Below are 9,942 nucleotides of genomic sequence, written 5' to 3' on the forward strand. Positions count from 1 at the left end.
TCCCATGGGGCAGTAGGCGACAAGTGGTTAAAGCAATGGGAGGGGCGGTGGCTGGGCGGAAAGTCTGAGCCAGTTGCTGAGGTGGATCAAGTTATTGGCAGCTTTACCTGGAGTGCAGTCAATTTTGCACTGAAGGGACTTCCCTGGTGGCGCAGTGGTTAAGAATCCACCTGCTGGGCTTCCCTGGTGGCACAGTGGTTGAGAGTCCGCCTGCCGATGCAGGGGACACGGGTTCGTGCCCCAGTCTGGGAAGATCCCACATGCCGCGCAGCAGCTAGGCCTGTGAGCCATGGCCGCTGAGCCTGCGCATCCGGAGCCTGTGCTCCGCAATGGGAGAGGCCACAACAGTGAGAGGCCCGCGTACCGCAAAAAAAAAAAAAAAGGATCCGCCTGCCATTGTAGGGGACACCGGTTCAAGCCCTGGTCCTGGAAGATCCCACATGCTGTGGAGCAACTAAGCCCGTGCACCACAACTACTGAGCCTGTGCTCTAGAGCCCATGAGCCACCACAACTACTGAGCCCATGAGCCTAGAGCCTGTGCTCCGCAACAAGAGCAGCCACTGCAATGAGAAGCCTGCCCACCACAAGGAAGAGTAGCCCCTGCTCTCTGCAACTAGAGACCCCGTGTGCAGCAATGAAGAGCCAACGCAGCCAAAAATAAATAAATAAATGTATATTAAAACAATTTTGCACTGAAAAAGAAAATCCTTTCAATGATTAACTGGAACATTTTTGTAAGCATATTTATAATGAAATAACCACTTGGGTTTAAGAGAAAAATAAAAGCAATGTAATGAGTTTTAAAATAATTAATATTTAAAAATAATAGGGAACTTCCCTGGCGGTCCAGTGGTTAAGACTCCCCGCTTCCCCTGCAGGGGGTGTGGGTTCTATCCCTGGTTGCAAACTAAGATCTCATATGCCGAGTGGCTCGGCCAAAAAATTAAAAAATAAAATTAAAAAAAGGATACATCTGAAGGAATACACTATATAAAGGTATTTTAAAAAATAAAAATAATAAAATTAGGGATGTGGTATCTTGTGGGAGACGGACACGTGATAGGAGACAGCGATGTTGCTAATAGTCTGTTTCTCAAGTTGGGTGTTTATTATTTCACTCTATTGCTTATGTGTATTTGATATCAATTATTTTGTATGTATCAAATATTGCATTATTTTACAAAGTGAACTCAACATGCTGCCTGTAAACCTGCTGTCTCTGGGATTCCCCCGTCCTTGAGAATAATTCTACCTTCCACATAGAAGACTGGGCCCACTAGGGCCCTTTCCCTCCCCTCGGCCATCCCGCTCCCCCAGCGACACACACACACACACACACACACACACACACACACACACACTTAGTCAAATGCTGCCTCCTGGCCCTTCATACCTTCAGCATCTCCCAGCCGGGAGCGGGCTCTCTTTATCTCTCCCTCAGCGGCTGCAGCAGCTTCCTGACCACTCTTCCAGCTCCAGCTGATGCTCCCCTCCCTCCTCCAGGCCGGCGCTCTGTCCATCTCAGCTATCGGCGCTCAGCTATCTCCTGTGGAAACCCGCAGTTTCTTCCCACTGACCCTGGATAAAGTCCTAAGAGGCTGTTTACAAGACCCTGAGCCATCTGGCTCCACCCACCTCCTCAGACTCATTTTCAGCCATTCTCAGCCTCTCTCCCCAAGCTCCAGGGATTCTCTTTACTTCCTGAAATACACCCAGACTTTCAGGCCAGAGGTCTTCCCACTGATCTTTATTCCTTTCTCCCTTCCTACCTTCTAATCATCTTTTGGTTCCATCTTAAAAGTCAGTTCCTCATCCCATTTTTCATTACTTTTTATTATTCATTACCAGGTATGGCCTTTGAAAACCTCCCTCTCTTACGATCTGCCTCACTGTCATTTGACTTCCAGCCAAATGCAGAAGATTTCCAGGTAACTCCAAGAACCCCTAGGGAATGGTAGGGCCACCAGATACAAGGAGCCTGGGTTCTTGAATTACCAGGTAGAAGCCCACCCTCCAATCACTCCTCACTCTATCCAAGATACCTGGGGTATTAGTTAACTATTGTTGTGTAAAAATTACCCCAGAACTTCGGGGTTTAAATTTTTTCAAAAAGCGTTTCATCTCGCTGTTCTGTGGGTCAGGAATTCAGGAGCAACTTAGCTGGGAGGTTCTGACTCACAGTCTCTCATGAGATTTGTAGTGAAGTTGGCCAGAGCTGCAGTCGTCTGAAGGCCTGGCTGGGGCTGAAGGATCCCCTTCCCAGAGGGTCACTGCCATGGCTATTGGCTGTTGGCCTCAGTCCCTCAGCATGTGGACCTGTCCGTAGGGCTGCTTGAGTGTCTTCATGCCATGGCAGCTGGCTTCCTCCAGAGCGATTGACGCAAGACAGAGCAAGCAGGAAGCCAAAGTGCCTTTCGTGCGTGACCAGGCCTCCAAAGTCTCACACCATCACTTTTATTCTATTCGTTAGGAGCAAATCACTGAGTCCAGCTTATACTCAAGGGGAGGGGAATTAGGGTCCACCTCTTGAAAAGAGAGGTATCATGAATGTATGGACATATCCTAAAACTACCATGCCTAGGAGACTCCAACTCTGGCTGAACCCTTCCGTCCACCTACTTAGTACCTGCAACAGAGGAGAAAACAAAGCAGATAACCAGAGGGTTCCTTCACTTTGAACTCAGGGCTCTAAGGTCATAAAATTCTTTGGACACTCATGCTTCCTGGCACTCCTACTGCAGCTCGATACAAAGTTCCTACTCCCTCTTTCTGAGATAACTAATCACTTCTCACTCCTCACCTCCAACACTCTTTCTCTTTTCCTGCCCCTGAAGCTACCTGAATCCACATCTGTACACACCTGCTGCTCAGACAGAACTGTCTCTCCTCCTTTCAAACACTCAGGGTCCTCCTCATCTGCCCCACCTCCCCTACCCTCTTGATTTCCCAAAGTCCTCACTTCCCTATGTGTTTCCTTGTGTATTTGTTGTCTTTTATTGACTGTACACTCCGCGAGGGCAGGGATTTTTATCTATTTTGTTCACAAATGCATTCTCTACACTTAGAACAAGGCCTGGCTGATGGCGGGGACTCACTATATACTTGTTGGATGAATAAACAACTGAATCCATGGGAAGAGGGAAACTCCATCTATTCTAAGGGGAAGGAGACAGGAGCAAGTGAGAAGTAGGAGGAAAGGTGTGTGCCCCAGATTTCTTACCCTGGGCAAGAAGGCTAAGAAGGGCGGAAGGGGTCTTTTTACTCACAGCTGAGTTCCCAGCACCCAGCCCCGTGTCTGACACATAAAAGGTTCCATTAAAATTTTGTTGATTGGCCGGGCGCCAGCTGACTGCCCAAGCCACACCTTTCTTTGTCTGAACTAGACTTGGGTGATAGGTGCTGTCCCCGGACCTGTCCCCTGTAATGTATGTCCCTTTCCCTGAAGCCCATGGTGGCCCGAGTTGCGTCCTGACATGGCCTCACACCTGGCTGCCTGCACCCTGCAGAGGGCAGAGACTTGGGCTTCTGACCCTGCTCTGCCCTCCGAGGACGGCCAAGCTGTCTAGCCTTGTGGTGGCTGTTCCCCAGCTTTGCCCAGAGACTGTTGGGAATGACTCAGCTCCCTGACACTGCTTGAATTGGGGGGTGGAACTCCTCACAGACACTGGGGGAGTGGGGACCAGGCAGTGGGACCTGGCAGCCGACTAGGAGGGCTGTGGTGTGTGAGGCAACCAGACGGTCCCAGCTCAGCCACTCTCCAGGGTGACTGAGGCTAAGTCCCTTAGCCTCTCTGAGCCTCCGCCTTCTCATGAATGAAACAACACGTTGTCACGGGGATTGAGAAAATGGACATGTTACAAAGTACACAGGGTGAGGGGGGCTGTGGGATCACACTGCCTGCTTTAAATCCTGACTTTGCCTTTCCCTATTAGCTGTGCAAACCTTGGGCAAGTCACTTAACTTTTCTGTGCCTCAGTTTCCTCATCTATGAAACAGGCATGAGGGACTTCCTTGGTGGTCCAGAGGTTAAGACTCTGCACTCCCAATGCAGGGGGCCCGGGTTCCATCCCTGGTCAGGGAACTAGATCCCACATGCCGCAACTAAAGATCCCGCCTGTTGCAACGAAGATCCCGTGTGCTGCAACTAAGACCCAGCACGGCCAAATAAATAAATAAATACCAAAAAAATATATCTACTCTCTCAGCAACTTTAAAATGTATATTTATTGGTCTAGTCATGTTTTCTATATCGTGTTGGGTCAGTTTTACACATCTTTTGTTTTCTAGGAAATTGTTACTTTCACCTAAGTTTTCAAATTTGTTGCCATAAAATTGCCCCTACTACACCCTTATTATTATTTTTTTTGTTAGAGGATGAATATTCTTTTTTTCTTTGGTTGCCACCTGGTCTTAGTTGTGGCAGGCGGGCTCCTTAATTGTGGCATATGAACTCTTAGCTGTAGCATGCATGTGGGATCTAGTTCCCTGACCAGGGATTGAACCCGCGTGCCCTGCATTGGAAGGTGGATTCTTAACCACTACACCACCAGGGAAGTCCCCACACTTATTATTTTTAAATCTCCATTGTGTCTGTGGTTATCTCCCTTTTTCATTCATTATATTGTTTATTTTTACCTTCACTTTATGTTCTTGATCAGTCTTGCCAGAATTTTGCCTATTAGCTTATTCAAAGAGCCAGCTTTGAGCTTCATTAATCTTCTCTATTTTATTGGCATCATAGAAGTGTTAAGTGTTCTGATCCACAGACACAGTATACCTCTCCATTTACATAGATATTTAATTTCTCTTGGCAATGTTTTATACTTTTCACTGTATAAGTCTTGCATATTTTTACATTAATTTTATCATTAAGTATTTCATATTTTAATGCTCTGTAAGTAGTATTTTAAAATTTTTAATTTCTCATTGTTTACTGTATTTAGAAATGCAGTTTCTTTTGTATATTGACTTTCTATCCTACAACCTTGCTGAACTCACTTGTTAGTTCTAGTAACTTTTTTGTGGCTTCCTTAGGATTATATGTATAGACAATTATGTTGTCTGTGAACCAAGATAGTTTTATTTCTTCTTTTAAAATCTGTATGCTTTTTTTTTCTTGCTTTATTGCCCTGACAAGGACCTCCAGTATAATGTTGAGTGGAAGTGGGAAAAGCAGACACCCTTGCCTTGCTCCATATCTTAGAATTTGTCTAATTTATTGGCATAAAATTGTTCATGATATACCCTTATTACTCTTTTAATATCTGTGGAATCTATAGCGATGTCACCTCTCTCAATCCTGATATTGGTAATTTGTACCTTTTTCTTTTTTTCCTGATCAATCTGGTTAGGAAGTCTGTCAATTTTATTGATCTTTTCAAGGAACCATCTTTTGGTTTCTTTGATTTTCTCTATTTTTTGTTTCTGTTTTCTATTTCATTGATTTCCTTTTTGGAGTTAATTACTTCCTTTATTTTGCTTATTTGGGGGTTGATTTTTCTCTTCTCTTTCTAGTTCCTTAAGGTGGAAGCTGAGGTCATAAGCAGTCCTTTCTTCTTTTCTAACATAAGAATTTAGTACTATAAATTTCCCCCAAATTCTTTAGTGGAATCCCACAAATTCTATTATGTGTGTTTTCATTTTCACTAAGTTAAAAAGACTTTCTAGTTTCCCTTTTGATTTATTCTTTAATCCATTACTTACTTAGAAGCGTTTTGTTTCCAAAAATTTTGGGATTTTCCAAGCATCTTTCTCTTATTGATGTCTAAGTTAATTCCATTGCGGTCATAGAAATACTTTATGTGGGTTGAATTCTTTTAAATTTATTGAGTCTTGTTTAATGTCCCCAAATACGTGTGTCATGGTAAATGTTTTATGCGCATTTAAGAAAAACATGTATTCTGCTCTTGTTGGGTGAAGTGTTCTGTAAATGTTAATCAGGTCAAGTGGTTGATAATATTGCTTAAGTCTACTCTATCCTTGCTGATTCTCTGCCTACTTGTTGTTCTATCAATTAATGAAAGAAGATGATTAAAATCTTTGACTATTATTATGGATTTGCCTATATCTCCCTGCAATTCAATCAGTTGTTACTTGTAATTTGAAGCTCTGTTATTAGGTGCACAAATGTTTAGGATTGTTATATATCTTCTTGATTGACTGACCCCTGTATCATAATAAAATGACCTTCTTTAACACTGGTGATATGCTTTGTTTGGAAATCTACTTCTTTTGTTCAGTGTGAGGAAAAAAGACTCAGGCCTCCATCGTTAAGCTCAGGGCCTCTGCAAGTGAGATTTAAGTTCATTGCCAACGTCAGCACAGGGTGCTAAGCCCCATGATGGGGGAAACACAAAGCATTGTGGGAACACACGGAAGGGGCCCCCATCCAGACTGAGGAGTTAAGCAATGTTTACTGTGTTGATAATTGAAGAGAAAGACAGTCTTTGGAGAAGGAAAGGCCTATACAAAAGGTGAGAGTCGGACTTCCCTGGTGGTGCAGTGGATAAAGAATCTGCCTGCCAGGGCTTCCCTGGCGGAACACTGGTTGAGAATCCACCTGACAATGCAGGGGACACGGGTTCGAGCCCTGGTCTGGGAAGATCCCACATGCCATGGAGCAACTAAGCCCGTGCACCAAAACTACGGAGCCTGTGCTCTAGAGCCTGTGAGCCACAACTACTGAGCCTGCATGCTGCAACTACTGAAGCTCGCGTGCCTAGAACCCATGCTCCACAACAAGAGAAGCCACCACAATGAGAAGCCCATGCACCGCAACAACTAAGAGCAGCCCCCGCTCGCCGCAACTAGAGAAAGCCTGTGGGCAGCAACGAAGACCCAACACAGCCAAAATAAATAAATAAAATAAATAAATTTATTTAAAAAAAAGAATCCTCCTGCTAGTGCAGGGGACACACATTCTATCCCAGGTCTGGGAAGATTCCACGTGCCACAGAGCACCTAAGCCTGCGTGCCACAACTACTGAGCCTGCATGCCACAACTACTGAAGCCCGTGCGCCTAGAGCCCGTGCTCCTCAACAAGAGAAGCCACTGCAAGGAGAAGCCTGCGCACCTCAACGAAGAGTAGCCCCCACTCGCCACAACTAGAGAAAGTCCACATGCAGCAACGAAGACCCAACGCAGCCCCGCAAAAGTAATTAATTAATTTTAAAAAAAGTTGAGGGTCCCACTTGGGTCATGGTATGTATGGTGCATCGGGAGCCCCCAGAAATGTGGCATAGGCCTGAAGGGCAGTGTTTGGGAAAGGGAGGCAAGATATGTACTGAGGTGTCAGAGGATCTTTTTTGCCACTGCTTGGACAGTTAATAGGGAGGAGAATGTAGGAAAGGACATCAGTTAGGTGACTGTTGCATTTGCCCAAGCATGAGATAATGCTGGTCTGAATGAACTAGGACTAAGAGATGAAGATGGAAGAGAAAGACTAAATTCTAGAGACACTCAGGAGGTAGACTCAATAGAACTTCATAGTGATAAATGGAATATTGATAACTGGAATATTTCCTGCCATATCAGTAAACAAAGGATGTCACAGCCATCAACAATTGCAGCCCTCCAACATGAGCCAGTGAGCCCTGAGGAAACTCAGGATGTGAAAACACTGGATACTAGCCCCAGATAGCTGAGGTGCGTATCAAAGGAATGATTTCAGTGAGCCCAGACTCTTGCATCTTCCCATACATAGAAAAGCACTAAATTTCTTAACTTGATATATCTGGTTTTCTTTAATTAACAATAATCTTTTGATTATTCAGACTACCTGCCCTTTGTTGCAAAACTTCTATATAACCGGGCTCCCCCTCTTTGCCTCCTCGGAGCAGCTTCTCAGAGCTGCTCAGAGCTATCTGAAATGCTATCTCTTGGGGTGCAGTCCTTACTTTGACCCAAATAAAACTTAACTTGCAACTCTCACGTTGTGCATTTTTTTTAAGCCAGTATCTTGCCTGATGTATTGCAAGAACCTCCTAATTGATCTCCTTGCTCCAAACCCTTGTCCTCCACCCCACAACATCCCACAGCACAGGAGCTGGAGTGATCCTTTTAGACCTAAGTAGGACATGTTACACCTCTACTCAACACCCTCCAATGGCTCATCATGTCACTCAGAGTAAAAGTCAAAGTCCCTATAATGGCCAACACCTTCTGGTCCTGCCCCCCTCTCCTACTACTCACCCTTTTGCTATTTCTACTCCAGCCACACTCACCTCCTCCAACAAACCAGGACTGGTCCACCCTTACCTAGCTGCAACTCTACCCAGATATCCACTCAGCTCCTTCAACTCTTTGCTCAAATGTCATCTTCTCGCTGATACTGCAACCTGCTTCGAGCACCCCTCCACACTCCTGGTCCCCTTTGTTCTGCTCTACTTTTCCCCTACAGCACTTCTTACCTTCCAACATATTAGATAATGCACTTACATTATGTATATGGTTTATTGTCCACCACATCTACTAGGGTGAAACTACACAAAGGCAAAGATCTTTGCTTTGTTCACTGACATCCTAAGTTACTAGAACAGGCAGCATGGGATACGTATTTGCAGACAACTGAATAAATAACTTAATTACCAGTTCCGATGTGGGGGGCAGATCGAGAGGGAGATGGTGAATGTGATGCCCACGTTTCTGGAGCTGGGGTTGCGGTGGAGGACTAGGGACACTGAATTTTTTTTAAAGCAGGAGAGAGCCCAGCTGAAGACCTCACATGGAGTCATCAGCAACAGGGCAGGGGTATTGAAACCACAGGAGCAGAGAGGATCATGCAGGGAAAGCAGACAGAAGTGGCCAATGTGGACAGCATTTAAATAAAAGGAAGGGGACAGAGACATAGCTGGGGGGAAAAGCAGAGGCATGTGGGGTCACAGAAGCTCAGGGAGGAGACTTTTAAGGAGAGAGAGGTTGAGTCAGGCAAGAACTGAAAGCTGGCTACTGGACGCAGTCACTAGAAAGTCATAGACAGCCTTATGGGGGAGCCAACACAGTGACAGGTTACAAGCTAAACTGGTCAGGCCAATTCAGGTCAACAGGTGGTGGTAAAGGTAACTGAGGTTAACGGTACACGAATATAGGGTCAGAGAGATCTGGTGCCAATCCCAGGACTTGTTAAATTTCTGAACCTCAATTGGTCCCACGTAAGATGAGGATAGCACCACCTAGCTTATTAACTTTAGTGACTGATGATTAAATTAGATGATGGAGGAAAATGCAAGGCACAAAGTGGGTGCATTAGCTCCATTCTGTCAACGAGCTGACTGGGTTGGCTGCGAAGCAGACATAGACAGACATAGACAGCCAAGACCAGGGGGAGCTGCGCCTACGGCCCAGGAATGAATGATATAAGGACAGCAAAGCTGTAGGCTTGGGGAGGGGTGCTGGCATGCGACGTTGAAATCCATCCCTTTGAACAGAACACTCCCATCCCAAGATTAGCCGGAATGAAAGGTCTGCCTTCTCCTCAGTCCCAGGAACAGATCCCTTTCAGAGCGTAACAAACGTCCCCTGGGGCAGACTCGGAACACCCGCCCACGGATTGCGCCTTTTCTACTCTCGGCCCACCCGGGTTGGACCTAGCCCTAGGCAACGCTACCTTCCGCCCCTAGCAACCGCTCACCTGCTTTTCTCTTTCGATAGGCCAGCGATTTTCCTTTCTTTTTCTTACTGGTCCGCGTAACTCTATTTCGAGCAATCAGTAGCAGCCACGGGGACCCAACTCACTCCCACACAACTTGGGGGTGATCTAGGAGGAGACATATGTTTCTTTCCTGAATCCAGTTCTCTTAGAAAGCATCTGATTTGTCAAACTGTTGTGAATCCCCCTGGAATGAGTCTCTAAGACACTTTATTTCTCTTAGGCCTATAATGTCTGTCCCTTGCATACTCACCCCTCCAAATGGTACGGCCCGCACAATGCTTTCCCCCCCCC

The sequence above is a fragment of the Lipotes vexillifer genome, unplaced genomic scaffold (genome assembly GCF_000442215.2).
Source record: "Lipotes vexillifer unplaced genomic scaffold, Lipotes_vexillifer_v1.1 scaffold1129, whole genome shotgun sequence".
In the NCBI taxonomy this organism is placed as follows: domain Eukaryota; kingdom Metazoa; phylum Chordata; class Mammalia; order Artiodactyla; family Lipotidae; genus Lipotes; species Lipotes vexillifer.